The sequence below is a fragment of the Suricata suricatta genome, chromosome 12 (assembly GCF_006229205.1).
Source record: "Suricata suricatta isolate VVHF042 chromosome 12, meerkat_22Aug2017_6uvM2_HiC, whole genome shotgun sequence".
NCBI lineage: Eukaryota > Metazoa > Chordata > Mammalia > Carnivora > Herpestidae > Suricata > Suricata suricatta.
Genome location: NC_043711.1, coordinates 63,890,133 through 63,899,361, shown reverse-complemented (window position 1 = coordinate 63,899,361; position 9,229 = coordinate 63,890,133).

Genomic DNA, 9,229 nt, shown 5'->3' with positions numbered 1-9,229 from the left:
GAGGGGCTTTTTAATGTAAGCACCTCTAGCTCTCCACTTAAGGGCACTCTCTGGTATGCTTGGCCAAAGATGGGTATGTTGAAGTTAATTTTCCTGGGAATAGCCCTCAGCAAACCATGGTGGTATTTGATAGGTTTATACCCCAACTTCAGCACCACTGTCCCAAGGTTGGGACAGCTCTGTGCCATGTTCTAAACATTTTGATTGATCTTCAGTTGCCCACAGTGATGTCTGGATGTATTTTACATCCTTTGTTGGCTGGCTTCTCTTTCCTGCCTCATGTCCCCATTCCTCTAGTGATACTTCCTGGGACCACCTCTCAAATAAACTACTTGCTCTCAAATTCTCATTTCAAGGTCTTTTTTTTTTTTTTTTTGGAATTCCAACCTAAGAGAAATCAATCAAAACTAGATAAATAGTATTCTGTATCCAGACATTCTCATCTATCAGAAGGGAAATTGGAACACTGATTATTGGACCAAGCACTTTAATTCTTAGCACTTCTGGGGTAGGGGGCTCTCTGGGTGTACTTCTCCAATATAGACAAGTTACTGATGGCTTGCTGTGGGATGTCTCTCAAGTACCATGCTTGCCTGAGGCCACACCTTTACTTTGAGAGTTGTAGTATCTTCAGATTTTTATCAATCAACAGGACATGTAGAGGCAGTCTGTGAGAATCAGCTTTGCAACATTTCTTAACTCTGCAGATAAAAGAGAGTGCATGGGGGCTGTGTGGCATTTGGAAGCAAGGCCAGATCTAGGGATGGAGAGTAGGTGGCAGCAAAATCTTGGTCGTATTCAGTGGAACTTAACATCCTCTTTTCCTTGTGTTGGTGACAAATTTCAGACTCACCACTCCAGGGGTTTGACATTTTTTTCTAGTCTTGACTCTGTTTTCAAACAAGCTAACCTACCCATCCTTGAATTCAGCATCTTCTGTGGCCATATTGTTTCTGAAACTGTTTACACATTTGAGTTTGAAAATTTAAAGCCAAAAAAGAGATGGTTCTAATAAAAGTGAATTAGGGAGGACCCTTAAATCTCACAAATCCACTCGTATGTGCATCTGAGGCTGATGATTTTTAATGTATGTGAATAAGAGTAATTGGTTAACTCTCATTGATTTAGTTCCTCTTACTGAGCCTGACTTTCCTGTGGCTCCTTAGAAACGGAAGTCAATGGGATTGATAACTGATAACTGATCTGGTAACTGATCCTCAAGTAGGCAAATAGACCAAACCAGAGAGCCTATAAAACACCAAATGTGCATTAAAAGTTATGAGGGATATAATTTTTAATTTTGAACATCAAAAAGTGATTCTAGATAACCGATAGTATTGTATTATAATATTGTCCTTCAAAAGACACATGAGAACATTTTTCTTGGGCAATTTTTATTCCCAGTAATATTTTGAAATTTCTCAGGTGGGTACCAATCTCAGCTTGCCTGAGTGTCTGAAATGGGCCTTTGTGAACACAGCCATCATCATGAAATCTTACTTCTTTTTACATTCTCTTTGGACCTATGCTTATTGAGAGGGTGACTTTGAGGACAAAATTAGCAGTGACATAAGTAACCAGTCCATCTAGAATTAGCTTTCATGATGGGCCAAGTGGGGTTGGGCAGCCTTTTTCATACCAGAGACCCCAGTAATGTCAGAGAATGTTTCAAGCACCAGAACTTCTCGATAACATGCTAAGAAGATAAAGGAGTTTCCCCTTGGGGTGCTGGGAGCCCTTAACGAAGGGTTGAAATGACTTATCTGGTAGAGGAGGGGGATTGAATCAAGGTACCAGAATGAGTACACTTGCAAACTATGTCCTCTTCTGTGATAGATCTCTAGCAATTACATAAAACACATCCATTGTGTCTCTGTAAAATGTCACATATTGCCTTTGATGGACCGGAAATTATGAGGAATGCATAAGAGCCAGTAAGGAGATGAGATTGGTGAAAGTGAAGTTCACCAATCAAAATACATGCAGGTGAGGATTTTTTAAGAGGTGAGAGCAGTCCAGGGGTGTTTCATGATGGCTCCAGAGAGCTCTGAGCTTGAGTATAATAGGCAGAGAGAGAGGAGACCTCCAGGTCTTCTGTCCAGGCGATAGGGCATTGCTAGAGCAGCCAGATGGGTTGCCACATACCTTCGTCAAGCAGCAGCAGGCAAGTGGGAGCAGTAAGCATGGGTAATTGGGAAAGAGGACAGCGTAGTAGGTAGATGCTGATTTCAGAAGTTGACAAGCTACTGACACATAAGGTCTTGATATGAAGTACCTCCCAATCAGCTCTAGCATTGCTGTCACATTTGTGAACAAGACAAAGACAGCACAATTGTCACTATTATTAAACATTATGATAGAGGCCAATGCAATTAGAGGTAAGAGTGAGATATTTGGAGATGGTATTATTACTTAGAAAAATCAAAGAAAATTGAGTGACAGGTTGTTAGAACTAGTTAGATTTCTGTAAGGTGGTCTGATTGAAGATCCACATAAAAAAATAAAAGATTTGTTAAACATTAGCAATAATAAATTAGAACATACATGTTCTAATACAAACTAAAATTCTATAACCATAAAATTAGAAAACACCTAGTAATAAATGTAACAACAAATATGTATGATCTACCTGGAAAAAATTACAAATTCTTATGAAATGTCACCAGTAGGAATCTCAGTAAGTGAAGACTCATACCATATTTTTATACTGTTTGTCAATTCTCACAAAATTAATCCATAAAACACAAAAAGGATTAAAAAAATATAAGATAGAGTACATTATAGATTCTTTCCTTATCTACTCCAAAAATATATCATGATATTTATTACATATATATTATATACAATAAATTAAAAGTCAAATGTACAAATTATAACTATAAAAGTATTAAAAGAAAATATGAGAACATTTGTTAGTAATCTTAGGATAGAGAAATTTTCTTGAGAGAGACATAAAATGCAGGGAGCATAATTGATAGATTTTAATAGATTACATCAAAATTAAAGCTTCTATATAACAAGTAGTAGTATAAAACTATTTAATTATAATAATACAATAACAAGAAAATATCTGTTAATATGGCAGTTAAATGATTAATATCCATACGTTAAACACTCCAAAAAGTAATTAGAAAAAAGATAAAACAATGGTATATAGAAATGAGTGTGTCTGAATCACAAAATTACCATACACTTAGAAGTGCAGAAAATGGGGTGCACAATCGGTTAAGTGTCCAACTCTTAATTTTGGCTCAGGTCATGAGCTCACTGTTCATGAGTTCCAGCCCTGCCTTGGGCTCTGTACTGACAATACAAAGCCTGCTTGGGATTCTCTCTCTGTCCCTCTGTATCTGCCCACCCCCCTCAAGAATAAATAAATAAATTTTTAAAAACAGAAGTGCATTGAATGCTGAGAATGAACTGAGGGTTGAGGGGGAGGGGGGAGGGGGGAGGGGGGAAGAGAGGTGGTGGTGATGGTGGAGGGCACTTGAGGGGAAGAGCACTGGGTGTTGTATGGAAAACAATTTGACAATAAAATATTATGGGGAAAAAAAAAAGAAGTGCAGAAAACATGTATTCTACTTTATTTCCCTATGTTTGATCTTATCTCTTCTATTGGGATACCATAATTTTGTGCGCTCTAGTAAGCTTACTGTGAACTAATACATGAAGCAGTTTCTTTAGGTAGATGTCATTCTCATTTGAATTTTTTAAAATGTTTATTCATTTTTGAGAGAGAAAGCGCAAGCAGGGGAGGAGCAGAGAGAGAGAGGGAGACACAGAATCTGAAGCAGGCTCCAGGCTCTGAGCTGTCAGCACAGAGCCCAATGCAGGGCTCAAACTCACAAACTGTGAGGTCATGACCTGAGCCGAAGTTGGACACTTAACCACTTAAACGGCTGAGCCTCCCACGTGCCCCAGTGTCAGTCTCGTTTGGATGGGATACCTAGGCTTTCTGACTTCCATCCCTCCCTCTTTGCTCACTAAGATGCAGCTCAGTGTGTGGGTGAGTCTGTGGCTTTTGTGAACTTGTGATAATAAGAAAAAGTGGAGGATTTATATGTTGACTTCTGGATCCCTCCCTCATGTCACCTTGGTCCATGGATTGTGACCATCCAGGTGCCACCTGTCCCATGCCCAAGTCTTCCATTTCCATTGGCATCTGTGGCTGAAGTCTGCATCCATGTCTTGGGTTCTGGCTCTCTCCCAGCTGAGTCTACACCAGTGGCCCATTCTGGCTGACCAGGCCCCACTGCTGCCTTCATGGTGGTCTCCCTGAGGTCTACCTATGTCCCCAAGCCATGCAGCCCATCCTGTAGCTCTTACCTATGAGTGAACCACTTTCTCTCATCAGTCCTTCTCCCACTTTGGTATGCTCTCCAGCTAGCCACCCAGGTTCCTTGGCACCTAGAGAGGGTGTAAAACATTCTGCATTCTATTAGTGCCACATAGACAGTTGCCAGATAAAATATAGGCTGTTCAGTTAAATTTGAGTTTCAGATGAACAACAAATAATGTTTTAGTATAAGTATGTCCCAAGTATTGTATTTCTGAAATACTATATGGTGCATAGTTACATTAAAAATTATTCATTGTTTATCTTAAATTTAAATTTAACTGGGCAGCTTTTATATTTATTTGCTAGATCTGTCAACACTAGCCATGTGGGAACCAAGGGCTGCTTGGAAAGTTTTACCTCAAGTCCTCCCTTCTGTCTGGCACATCTTCTGCCACTTTGCACTTCTTCTGCCACCATTCACACTGGGTTGAGTTGGTTGCACCTACCCCTGCTGGGTCAGGGTTGAGTGTGAAGCCATCTCCTTCCACAGCCTGGAAGAGAAGAGAGGTTGAGGTTCTGCTGCTTACGGTTTCCCCCCAATTTATACCCTTGTCTCCACTCTTTAACCCAGAGCACTTGAACTAGATGCAAGCCCCTCTTGGCAGGCTACTGGCCTCTCCTTTGCCCCTCTCTCCCAGGTTTATACTCTCTTCCCTTAAGTCCTCCAGGATCTTGATAAGTTAAAGGAAGGAGGTAAAAGAATTAAGAAAATCTCTTTTCTCTCTGCCTAAAGCCTGGATTTAGAGCCCATTCTCTTGCTGTGAACTCCAACCTTACATTGAATATTGGAATCTGAATACTAAATCTTGGTATCACTGTTGTATATAGTTCTAAAATCCCTCCCTGGAGTCCCTAGCCCCAAGTGCAGCTGAATTCCTCATGCTCACTAGGGAAATTCTGTTAAGGTGCAGTTTTCAAGAAGTTAGAAACATGACCCTTATACAAACATAAAGTGAACGTGTGCCAAAGGTTTTATTTAGCTCATTAATTATTGAAGGAGTCGGTCAGTTGTTAAAACAGTTTCAAATAAGAATTTGAGTTGCAGAAATTTATATCCTCTCTGGGACAAAATCTATTTACATTGTTATGGACAGGAGCCATTTACATTGCTACTACTTGTCTTAAGTTCACTGTTACTCTTACAGACATGTAAAATAGCCTAACCAATGGAAAGTTAAGCAGAAGCCCACTCCCTTATGGAATTAGATAATCCCTGGAAGGCCCTCTAGCCATGCATCAGTTGCTGCTGAGATGATTCCCAGGGATCTCTTGCTCATTGTCAAATTTTGGGCAACTTTTCCTAAAAAAGTATCATATTCTAAAAAAATTGTTTTTTTGGGGGGCAGACCATTCTTGCTCTGTCTGAATTATCCAAAAACCCCTAAAACTTAGGTCAAAAGAAGCAAGTTTTTTTTAACATTTTGTAAAAGAGAACTAGAAAATATGATATGGTAACAAGTGAGCAAATATTTTTTATTTTTATTATTTATTTATTTATTTATTTATTTTTAAACAGTTTATTGTCAAATTGGTTTCTATATAACACCCAGTGCTCTTCCCCACAAGTGCCCTCCTCCATCACCACCACCTCTTTTCCCCCTCCCTCTCCCTTTTCAACCCTCAGTTAGTTTTCAGTATTCAATAGTCTCTCAGGTTTTGCGTCCCTCTATCTCCCTATCTCTCTTTCTCCCTTCTCCTACCCATGGTCCTCCATTAGGTTTCTCCTGTTCTCCTGTTAGACCTGAGTGCAAACATATGGTATCTGTCCTTCTCTGCCTGACTTATTTCGCTTAGCATGACACCCTCAAAGTCCATCCACTTTGCTACAAATGGCCATATTTCATTCTTTCTCATTGCCATGTAGTACTCCATTATATATATATATATATATATATATAATATATATATATATATACACACCACATCTTCTTGATCCATTCATCAGGTGATGGACATTTAGGCTCTTTCCATGATTTGGCTATTGTTGACAGTGCTGCTATGAACGTTGGGGTACATGTGCCCCTATGCATCAGCACTTCTGTATTCCTTGGGTAAATCCCTAGCAGTGCTGTTGCTGGGTCAAAGGGAGTTCTATGGATAGTTATTTGAGGAACATCCACACTGTTTTCCAGAGCAGCTGCACCAGTTTACATTGCTGCCAACAGTGTAGGAGGGTGCCCGTCTCTCCACACCCTTAACTTGTTAAAATTACTAGAGGATAATAAGCTCAAAGAAGATGAAGTGCAAATGACCAATTAATATAAGAATCTCATGTGATGCTCAGCATCACCAGCATATGCACAGGAAATCCATAATAAATAAGTAAGTAAGTAAATAAATAAATAAATAAGAATTTCATCACTCAAAATCCAGGGTGGAGTAGCCACGATTCCCCGATTCCCATGCATTGATGTTGGAAGTATAAATTGGTTACATTTTTTAAAAGTATAGTTTAGAAATATCTACTAAAATTTTAAATATGTGCATGTTTACCAGAAATTTCATGTGTAAGTATATTTCCTAGAGAAATATTCACAAACATTCAAATAAACAATCATGGTAGGGCCATACATTCATGTACCAGTTGTTCATAAAGTGCTTATTGTTTGCCAGGCTCAGAAATACATGAGATAAATCAGTGAGCAAACTAGGCAAAGATCCATGCCCTCATTGAATTTGTATTTTTATGGGGGTAGATGGACAGTAAGCAATTAATAAAAGAAATATGTAAATTCTCTAGTATTTCAGAAGATAATGAATATAAGGGAGTATAAGGGAGAAGCAAGTTTTCCTTGACCCTCTTAGGGTTTCAGGGTGGGTCTGAAGATTACACTGACAAAGATTAACAAGAGAAAAACATTCATTAAGGGAAAGAGAGTTGGGGAGAGAGAGGGATGCAAAACTTGAGAGACTATTGAATGCTGAAAATGAACTGAGAGTTGAAGGGGAAGGGGGAGGGGGGAAAAGAGGTGGTGGTGATGGTGGAGGGCACTTATGGGGAAGATTGGTATAAGGTTAAAATTCTGCTTTTCTCTTTCAAAAGACAAGTTTTTCCGGACCTGTGGTCTACTCTTCTTAAGACTATGTAAATAAAAGGTTTCTCCTTTGTTAAAAAGATAAAAAGTTTAGGTCTTATCTTTATCAGGTCTTTGATTTCTTAGTTCAAACTTCTCTGAGGTTAAAGTTATATTTTGCTAAAGGATCCCAAAGGCAAATAAGATCTTTTATTGCCACTTTGGCCACTTTTATTGCCACAATTTGTGATTCTATTTAGGATGTGCTTTGTGATTTCCTAAGGTTTTAACAAATTTGCCAGTATTCAAATGGTAGAGAAGTCTTTTGACCAATTAGGCCCTTTCATTTAGGATGCCAAGTTACTTAAAAAGCACTGTTGTATAAGGTATATTGTATGGGTAAATGCTGCAACTGCTCAAATGTATGTGCAGTCCCTAAAGTTTTAATGTTTTGGTATAAGATCATTACTTAACACCTTTAGTAATCAAAATGTTAAGTGTCACTAAATTTCTTTGTCAAATTGCATCATAATGAACTCTTGTCAGATCTTTAGCAATGTCCATTTCTGAAATTTTGTCACAGAACGTGTTTCTTTTTCAAGGAAAGTTGTAAAGAAGAGTTTTGGGACAAATGCAGTATTGACATATTTTAGGTTAGTACTAAAATGGGTAGAAACTTCTAGAGTTAGAAGGTGCATTCAAGCTGAACAAGAATTAGGAACATACAAAAAATTATAGTTTCGTGACTCTTGTTGTTGGAACCCTTGCTGGCCCTTTAATGTTTGCTTATCCAGATTAAGAAACTTTCTCTTATGATATACAGAAATGTTATAAAGTATTTGTTTGTAATCTAGAGCATTTATCTTTTATCTCTACTTAAACCATTTGAAATTCAAAACTCAGTGACTATTCTTTCATTCATGGCCATTACAATTGTTTGCATAAGTTCAATAAGAATCTGTTCATTTTATAGTAGGACACCATTGGAAATACTGGTTGTTTTACTAAAGCTTTGACTAGAATGTCCTATTTGAGAGTCATGAATAGGCTCTGAGATGACCTGACAGCTTTAAGGAACTAAGGTTGACTTTATGGAACATGGAGCCATAAAGCCTCGTGGAAATGCTGGCTGGATACCTTGCTCACAAAGTTCCCAGCTGCCTTCCCAGGTGAGTAAAGAAGGTCACTTCCTGGCGGGGGCAGGAACTTCAGCATATGTTGGGAGCCTCGGGAAGAGGAGTTTGCCCAATTTAACAGGTATTGCAGGACTGTCTGATGGAAAGTGCTGGTTTGGCTTGGCTTCTGGCCCAGAGTGGCTACTAAAAGTTCAACCTGGAGATTCCTTATAAATGGACCCAGCAAAGCAAGCCTTATAAAGTCCTCATGAACAATCTTTATTCTTGCTGAGCTTATGTAAATAATTAGGCCGGGGTTATTAAGACTGGACTCATTCCACCAATATGTTAGTCTCGATTTGGCCATCTCTGATAATGGAGGTTTTTTTAGAGAGAAAAACTATGTTTCACCAATGCACTACTGTAAATGTTATTCTAGTTCTGGTGTCTTTGAATATTTGTTGTTAGATCTCAGGCTTGTTAGTCTGTGAGGATGATATTTAAAGATGGGGGTCAGCCCCTATTAAAGTTTCAGGTATCTCTCTGGAGTTAAGTGAACCGACTCAGAAGAATCCTTAACCTGGTGAGGTGATCCAGATCCAGTCGATCAGCTTGAACTGATCCTCAAAAAGACTCTGACTCCAGGGATCTCCAGCCCTGCTCCAGCCACACCCCAGAAGCTGGCTGGTCTAGCACAGCAGAAGCCTGAGGAATCATTGGTCCAGTAAAATAAACTGTCCTGCCTCTTTACCATTGGACTG